General features: G+C 30.4%; 1 protein-coding gene and 1 long non-coding RNA gene across 4 annotated transcripts in view; one reads left to right on the top strand and one right to left on the bottom strand.

The window, feature by feature from the left end:
* The window catches only part of LOC111710709 (ectonucleotide pyrophosphatase/phosphodiesterase family member 6), a 67,038-nt gene that overhangs the window by 9,465 nt on the left and 48,039 nt on the right, over positions 1 to 9,534 (top strand). The gene's annotated exons all lie outside the window — the stretch shown is intronic.
* Positions 4,137 to 5,333, bottom strand: LOC111710711 (uncharacterized). The gene is made up of 2 exons (XR_002767112.1): positions 4,638 to 5,333; positions 4,137 to 4,495 (listed from the first exon to the last, which is right to left on the bottom strand). It is a non-coding gene; the product is annotated as an uncharacterized LOC111710711 (long non-coding RNA).

Below are 9,534 nucleotides of genomic sequence, written 5' to 3'. Positions count from 1 at the left end.
CCCCCCCCCCAGTATATTCTGGGTTTCAAGTACCCCAGCAGGGATAGGGTTAAATAATATCACTGTTTGGAAAATTAACCAAGTAGTAAGAATAAACGAATGCCTAATAATTAAAAGATTTCATAATTAGAAAAACAAAAAGTTTATCGATCATTGTAGAGGATAATAATTTGAACAAGTGGAAAATGAGTAAATAGTTAAAAACACTTTTCAATTGCATTCATTCTTGAAATTGTCCAAATCGAAAGAAATATTTATGAAGTAATTTTAAGATTTAATTTCATATTGAAATAGTGAAGGTTTGTTTGTTTTTGAGTTTTATTTGCTTTAAGTTATATTTATTTCATGTTGCAATAATTTGTTTACCTTTAAGCTTCGAACTGTTGACGTAATGTAGCAGTGGAGCAAAAATGATGATTTTGCAAACACAGAAAATTTAGCCCTATTTTCTGTTGTACATATTCTAGCGGGTGAAATCTATTTTTAACCTGATGCCGAGTTGAGAGGCCCGAAGGAATCCAAGGTGGAGTTCACCTGGTATTTTGGAGAAAATAGGGATTCCCGACGAGAGTGAGCAGGTCAACCTGGACAGAAACAAGAGTCAGTCGATAATGATCTACAGTATCAGGAGGAGGAGGAGAATAATAGTGGTTTTCTGTCAGATAGTCTTGTAGCTCAATTCCCTGCAATCTACATAATAACCGTTTGATATCATATTTTCGTTTAAATAAAGTATTGTCTCGTGAATCGTTTAATATTTGGGTTGGTGTAAACTATTAGTAGTTTGGTTGAACATAGCAATAGGCTAATTCTTTATATAGTAAAATAGCTTCAAGTGACCTGAGATGGAATTTAAAGAATTTGAGCCGCGGTTTAAATCTGCCAAAACCCGGTTTATCAGTCAAAGGAAACCAAAACATACTGCCAACTCATATTTCCCCAGTTTTCCCCATGTCTCACCAAACTGCAAGTATGACGTCATGAAGGTTAATGCATATTTTCTGACATCATTTTTTCTTTTTTCATTATAATATGTTAATATCATAATTATTTTAAAACTTTAAACTTTTCCCAATTATTCAATTAAAATTTGTTTTTTAAGGAAAATTGATTATTTTTAATTAGGGGTTCTCTGTAAGTGTGACAATAAAGGACTTTGCTAGAATTTAGCAGTAAACACCCGTTAATATTAGAAAACGATGATATCCTTCCCATTTTTACTCTCAACAGAGGTTACAGGGAACCGCTGTGAATGAAACCTCCCGCTTTAGAACTGAATTAGATTGAACTAAAATAGAGTGAATAGACTCATGTTTTAATGTTTTATTGTTTAAGTTGGAAGATAAAGTCCTTTCAGTATTTTCAGGTTTTTAATTTATCTAAAAACCTTTAATAGTAAACCTGAAGTTTAGAAATAGATCTAGAACTAAATACAATACAGTGAGAACCAGAATATGAAGACAACATGAAAGTAATACTGATGTTGTTACAAAGAAAATTACTGTTTACACTGCACAATGGAATTGAACATTTATTGGACTATTTAATGTCATAATTCTTGAGTTTTTCTGTTTGTCACTGTATGTATATATGTAATAAATATAGTGATATCCCTAAATCTTTGTATCCTGTATATATAGGTTCGTTATAATTCGTTCATTTACCTATACCATTAAAGATCTAAATAAAGTTATTGGATAGACTCTGTTCATCGTTTGGTAGAGAGGATAGAGTCTAATAGCTTTGTGTGTGGATAAATATAGACTTAGAGATATTTTGGAGTGACGCATTTGTTATATATATATATGTGTATTTACAGATGTTCTCATAATTCTCAAGTTATTAAATAATTTTATGGTCCGCGTATACTTTGAAGTGTCGCAAAGACTTTTGCTTTGGAATTGGCTTTTTAACCTGGTTCAACCCATTCTGATATCTTTTGATGGTAGACACATTCTGATAATAGATTAGTAGATATATATATATAGATAAATAGATGAGTTAACTCTTGTAATAAAGATATATAGATAAATTAATGTCTAATTAAAGATTTGGTCAGACCCATCAAACAGTTTGTCTCGGAAAATATATGTTTAAACATCTAAAAGGAATATCAAAGCTGAAAACAAAGTTAGAATATAAAAATATTTCATAATATAGATATATTTACATAAACAGACAGATTGACATATAGATGGATAGATAGATAGATGTTGTATTCTGGTAGGATGGGCAGCAAGGATGGGTTTATATATTGATCCTCTCTTCACAGCCTCCAGTATCTTGAGCAGCCTTTTTTAACTGTCATTAGGCTACAGAGCGTTCCATTTCATATTAGATTATCTCCAATCTTTAGCACGTAAATACGCACATTATACTAAGAAAATCTAGCATTTTCTGCAAAAAAAATTTCTATTAGCCTTATTAAATTTTTCAAAATGATTCATTCTTCTTAAATTTTCTAATTTGTCCCCCAAATCGTAATTTAGACCCATTGACGCGGTCTAATTTGATGTGGGACACCCTGTATATACCGAGAGCGTACTGCATATTTGTTTATTATAAGTTGATTCTGGCCTAACCTATAGTATATCAATATTAGTAAACAGTTGTAAGTGTACAGTACAGCTAACTGAGCACACAGGTAGAGAACTATCATCCCCTCTGGTATTTTTACTGATGTATCAATTCTTTTGTAGAATTTAAAAAATTTGAATTTTAAAAAGCATTTTTAAAAACCTTTCCCCGGGAATGTAAGGTTCCAAAAAAGTTTAGTCATTTTAACAATGTAAAAAAAAAATGCAAACAGACAAGCAAAGTATGATATATGATGCAATACCAAATACACTGTGCATGGTCACACACTAAGCATGAGACTTGATGAGGACCAGCAACACAATCTGAATGTCAAAGTTGATCCTCGGCCTTGAATATCATTTTTAAGGGCTTCAACTAAATAAAAAAACAAGCTAACCAGATGCATCAAACGAGTTATGCAAGCAAAAAGATTAAATACATTCCAACAAAAAACGATAAGATCATAACTTTTTGAAAATCAAAACGATACAAATCCTTCTTTTCATTGTTCATAAAAATGGTTAACAGCTCCAACTGCACCCTTATCCAGAAATATTATTATCTCTCTTAAAGATTGAACATCGCCAACAAAAATGTTATTGCTTGAATCCCAGACATGGTCAGCAAAATTATTCTATGCCCTTCCCCTCCCCTCCTTAGATTTGATTCTGTCCTTTAACAAAACATATCATGAACGTTCAGAAACATATCCGAAAGTTTGATTTTTTGATACTTAATGTGCCAATAATTTGCATTTAAATCCTTTAGTTTTTATTAAATATATCTTATAAATGTGCTGTGTCTTAATTGCAAAATTATAACCCTCTAAACATCTAGCATCTGAAGTTTAAAATCTGTGCATTTTAAATTTCTTTTATTATATTACATATAAACTTAAAACACTTTATTAAGGATGATAATTTAGTGATAAATACTTGTTTTTTCTTAATCAAAATAAAATGCAGGGATCATTATCTATAAAGGGATCTATAAAGTACATCTTTAGCACAAGGGTGCTTATAGTCATCGGTACTTGCTTCTTCTGATCATCATCATCAGTCCAAGAATGACTTTCTCGCTTTGATACTGAATTTGTGACCTTTAGGGCAATGGACCCTAAATCCATTTTTGGATTATCTGTTATCACTTTGCAAAGGCTTTCCATAAACCATGATCCATTATCGTTTCTGTAGCATCTGAATCCGGTGTATGATGCTTTGAAAACAAACATATCTGCAGGATTTGGAATTTTTACAGTTTTAAATCTGTTATGTCTGTTACCTTCTGTCCCATTATTATCAGAACTATCACAGATCTTGTGCTGAACAGAAAAACCAGAATCAGCCTGGCCCCCTTGGCATGCTTGTATAAAAAATAATTTAGGTTTCCCGGCAAGAGAAGGACACTTATCAGCAGTCAAATTTTCAATAACATCTTTGTTCAGATTGTAGCTACCGTCTGATGCATAAATTGTATCGTTTTCTGAGCCATGGCTCATGATAAAAATAGCTAAACAGCTAAGATCCTTTAACTCCTGAATACTTTCTATTTTTTTTTTATTTTTGCTTCTTTTTGATCTTGAAGAATATATTTCTCTTCCACTGTCCAACCCAATCCAGAAAAGGTTTCTTTGATACGTCTTACATCTTCATTGCTGCCACCTCTCTCAGGAAGTTTCTTGTGTTCAGGTTGACCTTTGTTGTACTTATCAAACTTAACATTGTTAATAATCATTACCAGTTTTAGGCCACAAGATATATTGTAGCTATTAGGATTGTGATCTATAGCTGGTATTAAGGAAACCCTCTTTGAATTGCTTGCCAAATTAGGACCATTCTTGTGTTCTGACTCTTCATCAGATTTTGATTCCATGGTAGACCTTTTCTTTTTACTCTTAGCTTTTTCTTGCTGACTCATCCTAGTAAAATAAAACAAAATATATTCTGATTTAATTAATTAGTTAAGTCACATTGTTAAAGAACTTTAGGTGAAATTTAAGGTCACCTACACTAGTCAAATGTAGGTTTTTATGATAAATTTAATTGTACAAAAAATCTAACCTTTCAGGGTTTTCCCAGGTATCTTAGGTAACAGATTCATGAAGAGAACGAATTATTTGGTGTACAGCCTAAAAAGATAATTGAGTATCTTAGCTTTACCCCTGTCTTCTTATACAAATACTCATATAATAATTCCGTAATATCCTGGTTTTTATTGTCAATTGATTTTAAAATCACCATTTAAAGGTCTAAACTGAAGAAATAAAACATATGCTAGGGGCAGATTTTGCAGTGAGACTGGTATGCTTTGCACTGTTGCAGTATTGTTTAGTTTGTAAATTTCACTCATTTATTGTCAAAATGTATCAGAAAAAGTATGATTTTTGGTAATTTTCCATCGTTTTATGCTCAAGATAATATTTTCAATGCTTATTTCCCGTGATATCCTTCCATTTTTGGAGCTTTGAGGAATAACACTTTATGTCTGCCAATGACATGTCTAATCTGACCTTATAGTTTATTTGTTCAGTTTAGACTTTTAAATGGTGTTTTTAAAAGCAATTGTTAGAAAAATTGGAATACGGAAATATTAGATGAGATTTTACATAGTAATACAGGGGCAAAACTCAGATACTCAATCATATTTTTAGGATGTACACCAAATATTTCTTTCTCTTTGTAAATATTTTACCTAAACTACATGGGAGAACCCTTAAAGGTTAGATTTTTTTGCATTTGAATTTATCTTAAAGGGAGTGACCGGCTATGTAAAGTAGTTGAACTGAGTATGCAGTGTTGTGAAAAGCTTCTTTCGGATTCATTTGAGAAAATAATAAACTTTTTAAGATCTGTAAATCCTGAGTTTTAGCGCAAATTCGATGTTCAAAACGTTTTCAGAATTAGTTTTTTTTAAATTATTAAATAACGACGACATAAAATGTAAAAAAGTTCTACAATAAACTACAGACGTCATGCATAGGAACATGTTGAGAAAATGAAAATTAATCTTTTCATCGAAAATAAGTAATCTTGTTCAATTATTAGTTTCTATTATCTCATTATTCTGGTTTCTCATTACTCACAAAGATGTTCGCAGATTTTTTAGAATTATTATTGAAAAGACGACATTTTAAGAATTTGAAGAAATCTGCGAATAGATTCAAAGAAACAAAGAAATTCAATATAATAATGAAAACGAAATAATCGATTTTAGCATTGATTTATTGACAAATTTCTTTTGAGAAATATGTTCCTAACCATCTAACTAGGTTACTGCATAATTTTTACTTTATTGTTCGTTGTCGTTATTTAATAATTAGAAAAAAACTAACACTGAAAACGTATCCACCCCCAAAGTAGGAGTTTTAAACGTCAAATTTGCTCTCAAACTCAGGATTTACAGATCTTTAAAAAGTTTAATATGTCTCAAATGAATCCGAAAGAAGTTTTCCACAACACTTCATACTCAGTTCAACTACCTTACATAGCCGCTCACTCACTTTAAAACTCTACATTTGACTAGTGCCTATCAAGTTCCTAATTAAATGGAAAGGTCACTTGAAATCATGTGCACAGTCCCTTTAAGGTGCTAATTTTAGGTTTTTTATTTTCCAATTTTAAAGACTTTTTTCATCTTTCAACTTTAGAAGTCTGTTAGAAAAAGCTACTCCACAGAACATGCAAAATGCTAAGTTTGTGGCAGACAATAAAGTATGCTCTTTGACCTAAAAAGAATGGAAATATGACAAATGTTTTAAATTTCTTAACTGATTCCACCGTCCTCAAAAATTCATGCTTTGGTTTCAAGCAGGTTAAAGAAAGTTGAATAAAGTTCCACTTAGGGATTCAGCTTACTTTATTCCCTTAATGCCAACGTGTATCACAGTTGTTGAAAATCAAAATTGCCTTGACTTAATTTTTGCATGTGAAGTGAAGGATCAAAAAGTTTAAAAACAAAAGAATGAGCAACCCAGAATTGAAAATTTTTTTCAATTTCAATGTTAAAAATTTTAAATTGTTAGAGCTTTACAATGTACCAAGAGAAAATATTACTGTATAAAGGCAATCTAGAATCATATTAAACATGCAGAAAATGTATTACCTCCCCTGTACTCAACTTGAAACTGAATATCAAATATAAAAGTCTTATCTCAAAACTTTAATAGTTTGGGTGCTAGGGAGGGTTAAAAAAAAGGCCAAAAAAGGGTCAGAAAAATGAAAAAAAAATTTTGTTTTTTAAAACAAATATCAAAATGTTTCTTTATCCATTTTTCAAGGGCTTTCCAGAAAAATTGTTTTTAGATATACAGCTTTAGTCACAAAAAAGTTAAGGGCTACTTTAGATTTTATTTTCCAAAGACCGGACTTTTTTTCACGCTGTACCCAACCCTATACATTAGAAAATAAACGGCTGGACCGAATGAGCTGACATTTTTTGTTTGGTGAGGGTTTGTTATAGACTAAAAAAAATCTAAATTCTTTTCACGGGCAACGCCGGGCCCTTCAGCTAGTCGTACATATTAAGGATTTTAGGACTCCCACCTCTCCCTCTGCTCCCACTAAATTATACATTGCTAGGCCCAGAAATTATCTAAGCTTATTCTTTTAACCCTAAATTTAAAATATATAATTTAAAGTATATTTACGGCCGTGAGGAACTTTTTATTATAAAATCGTATTTTTTTTTTTACTTTTTAACCAACTCTTTTCTATAAAACGTTTGTCTTGGATGGAATTTTTCTTTGACTAAGAACGGAACGAGAGGGATGGATCCGTTCTTTAAATAAGAACGCCAAGAACGGAAAGAACGGAACGGAATGGGAAGACAGTTCTTCTACTCAGAACGGAACGGAACGGAAAGAGAACAGAATGATAAAAAAGGAACAAGAACGGAACAGTTTAGCTGAAGGCCCTTGTTCTAGAACGGAACAATTTCAAAAAAGTTGGAACGTGCCCAGCCCTACATTAAAAGTCACAACATTTTGGTCATGAATTAAAATTTTCAAACTCCTAGATCTTTTCAACCCAAATGTGTAAACCTTTGATATTTCAAACTTAGATTATTAGGTCTAACAGAATTCATAGTTTGAAATATCAAAGGCTTACATGATCAGTTTGAAAAAATTTAGGATTTAGAAAATTTAAGTTTATGGCAAAATTCAATTCCTCTATGAGAAGATCTATATATATACAATTTTGTATAAAAATAGTAGGTTTAAACAGATCATATTCAGCAAAGATGCTGTGGGAATTCTGGTCACATTATATGGACATATAAATAATTATATGTATAATTATGTATAATAATCATCAATTTAATCTATTAAAATAAAAATTATTAAATTTAAATAATAATAGGAACAAACTTAAGTTACTCAGGCTCCTCTGGGATATGGTCGTTTTCAGATTGGTTGCATATTTGCTGATTATGATCTGTTTAAACTTACTATTTTTATACAAAATTGTATATATATAGATTTTCGTTTAAATTTCAAACAGTTTTATATCAATTTCTCAAAACAGGAACATCAGATAGAACTTTCATGGGTCTCGATCAACTTCTAAAATGCTTAGGTTTCAGCATATACCCCTTTCATTTTACCTTTACAGTCCCTTTAAATTCCATAAAACTTGTCAAAAATATATTATTTTTATTTTAATTTTCTCTGCTATAAATAGTAAAAAAAAACATTTATGGCTCATTAACAGAAAGTGGTTTTTCCAACTTATCTTAAGTTAACAGCATAATAAGATAACAAAAACTAAAATAAAAAGGAAAATACAGGTAATTGAACAGAATGTTCTGTTCTTATCTAAGAATTATTGGATATCTAGCTGAATAGCTTGGCTTATGAAGAATTTAGCTACCTGATAACTTAACAACATGTTTGAAAAAAGTCTGAAATTGCCCAGTCTTAAGTAAGCTCACTAATAAGCTGATAACATTTTTATTTCTATTTTATTACATAATTATTTCATTATTAAAAAGATTTATTCATACACAAAGATATAAATACATGAATTTGTTTAAATAAATTTTTGAATATATAATTTTACAAAAGAAAAAAGAAAAATATGCAAAATTATGCACAAATAGGCGACATTGATCATTACTCATTCCATAACATATTTATCATTTCAGTTATAACATAATCATCAATTACTTAAACATATAAATTATTCGTTCTTGTATTTAAAAATGGAACTTTCCATGCATGGTCCAATGGGACATCAAAATATTTCCCTTGTTTCTTAACTATCATTTTACTATAATCAGAAAGATTTACAGATCAATCGTTTGCAATAGAAAATAAATTTCTGCCAGAACTATGTTATGGTCATTTTTGCATAAATTAGAAAGAAATCTAATGCAAAGCTTAGAACTTGCTTCAATAGTCTCATAGAAAGAAAACACATCTGCTAGCTAACATAGTTTTTACATGTAAACATTGTGAAATACTTTCAATAAAGTACCTATGCATATCTCTAGGTACATTAAAAAGAATTCTAATAGCAGTATTCCATGCTGTATACAATTTTGAAACAAATTGGGAACTCAAGTTCCAAATACTAGATTCATAAAAACTACAACAATAAATATTATACAGTTTTGAAATAACATCTGGACTGTTAACATAAAATTCTTGGTTAAGGGAATGAATTTTTAAAATGAAAATAGCTCGTTTTTTATTGCAATCTATGGTCATTGAATTATCACTTTGCAGAACATTTCCTAAATGTTTTAAGTCATTGACAAATAGTAAAGGTAATTCATTCAATAAAATTGGGGTTATTTCATTATAATTAATCCTTTCTTTAGAAAAAATAAGGCATTTAGTTTTGTATTTTTTGATTCAAATATTTGTACTAAATTTCAGTTTAGTAGCTTTAGCAAAATTTTCACAAATTTTCACCATTTCCTGAAGACCTGTTCTGCTAGGAGAAAGCAGAATAATAA

This window comes from Eurytemora carolleeae, unplaced genomic scaffold (assembly GCF_000591075.1).
Source record: "Eurytemora carolleeae unplaced genomic scaffold, Eaff_2.0 scaffold1066, whole genome shotgun sequence".
NCBI classification, from domain to species: Eukaryota; Metazoa; Arthropoda; class Copepoda; order Calanoida; family Temoridae; genus Eurytemora; species Eurytemora carolleeae.
The sequence above is the reverse complement of the archived record's forward strand: the minus strand, read 5'-3'. Positions and strand labels throughout refer to the sequence as shown.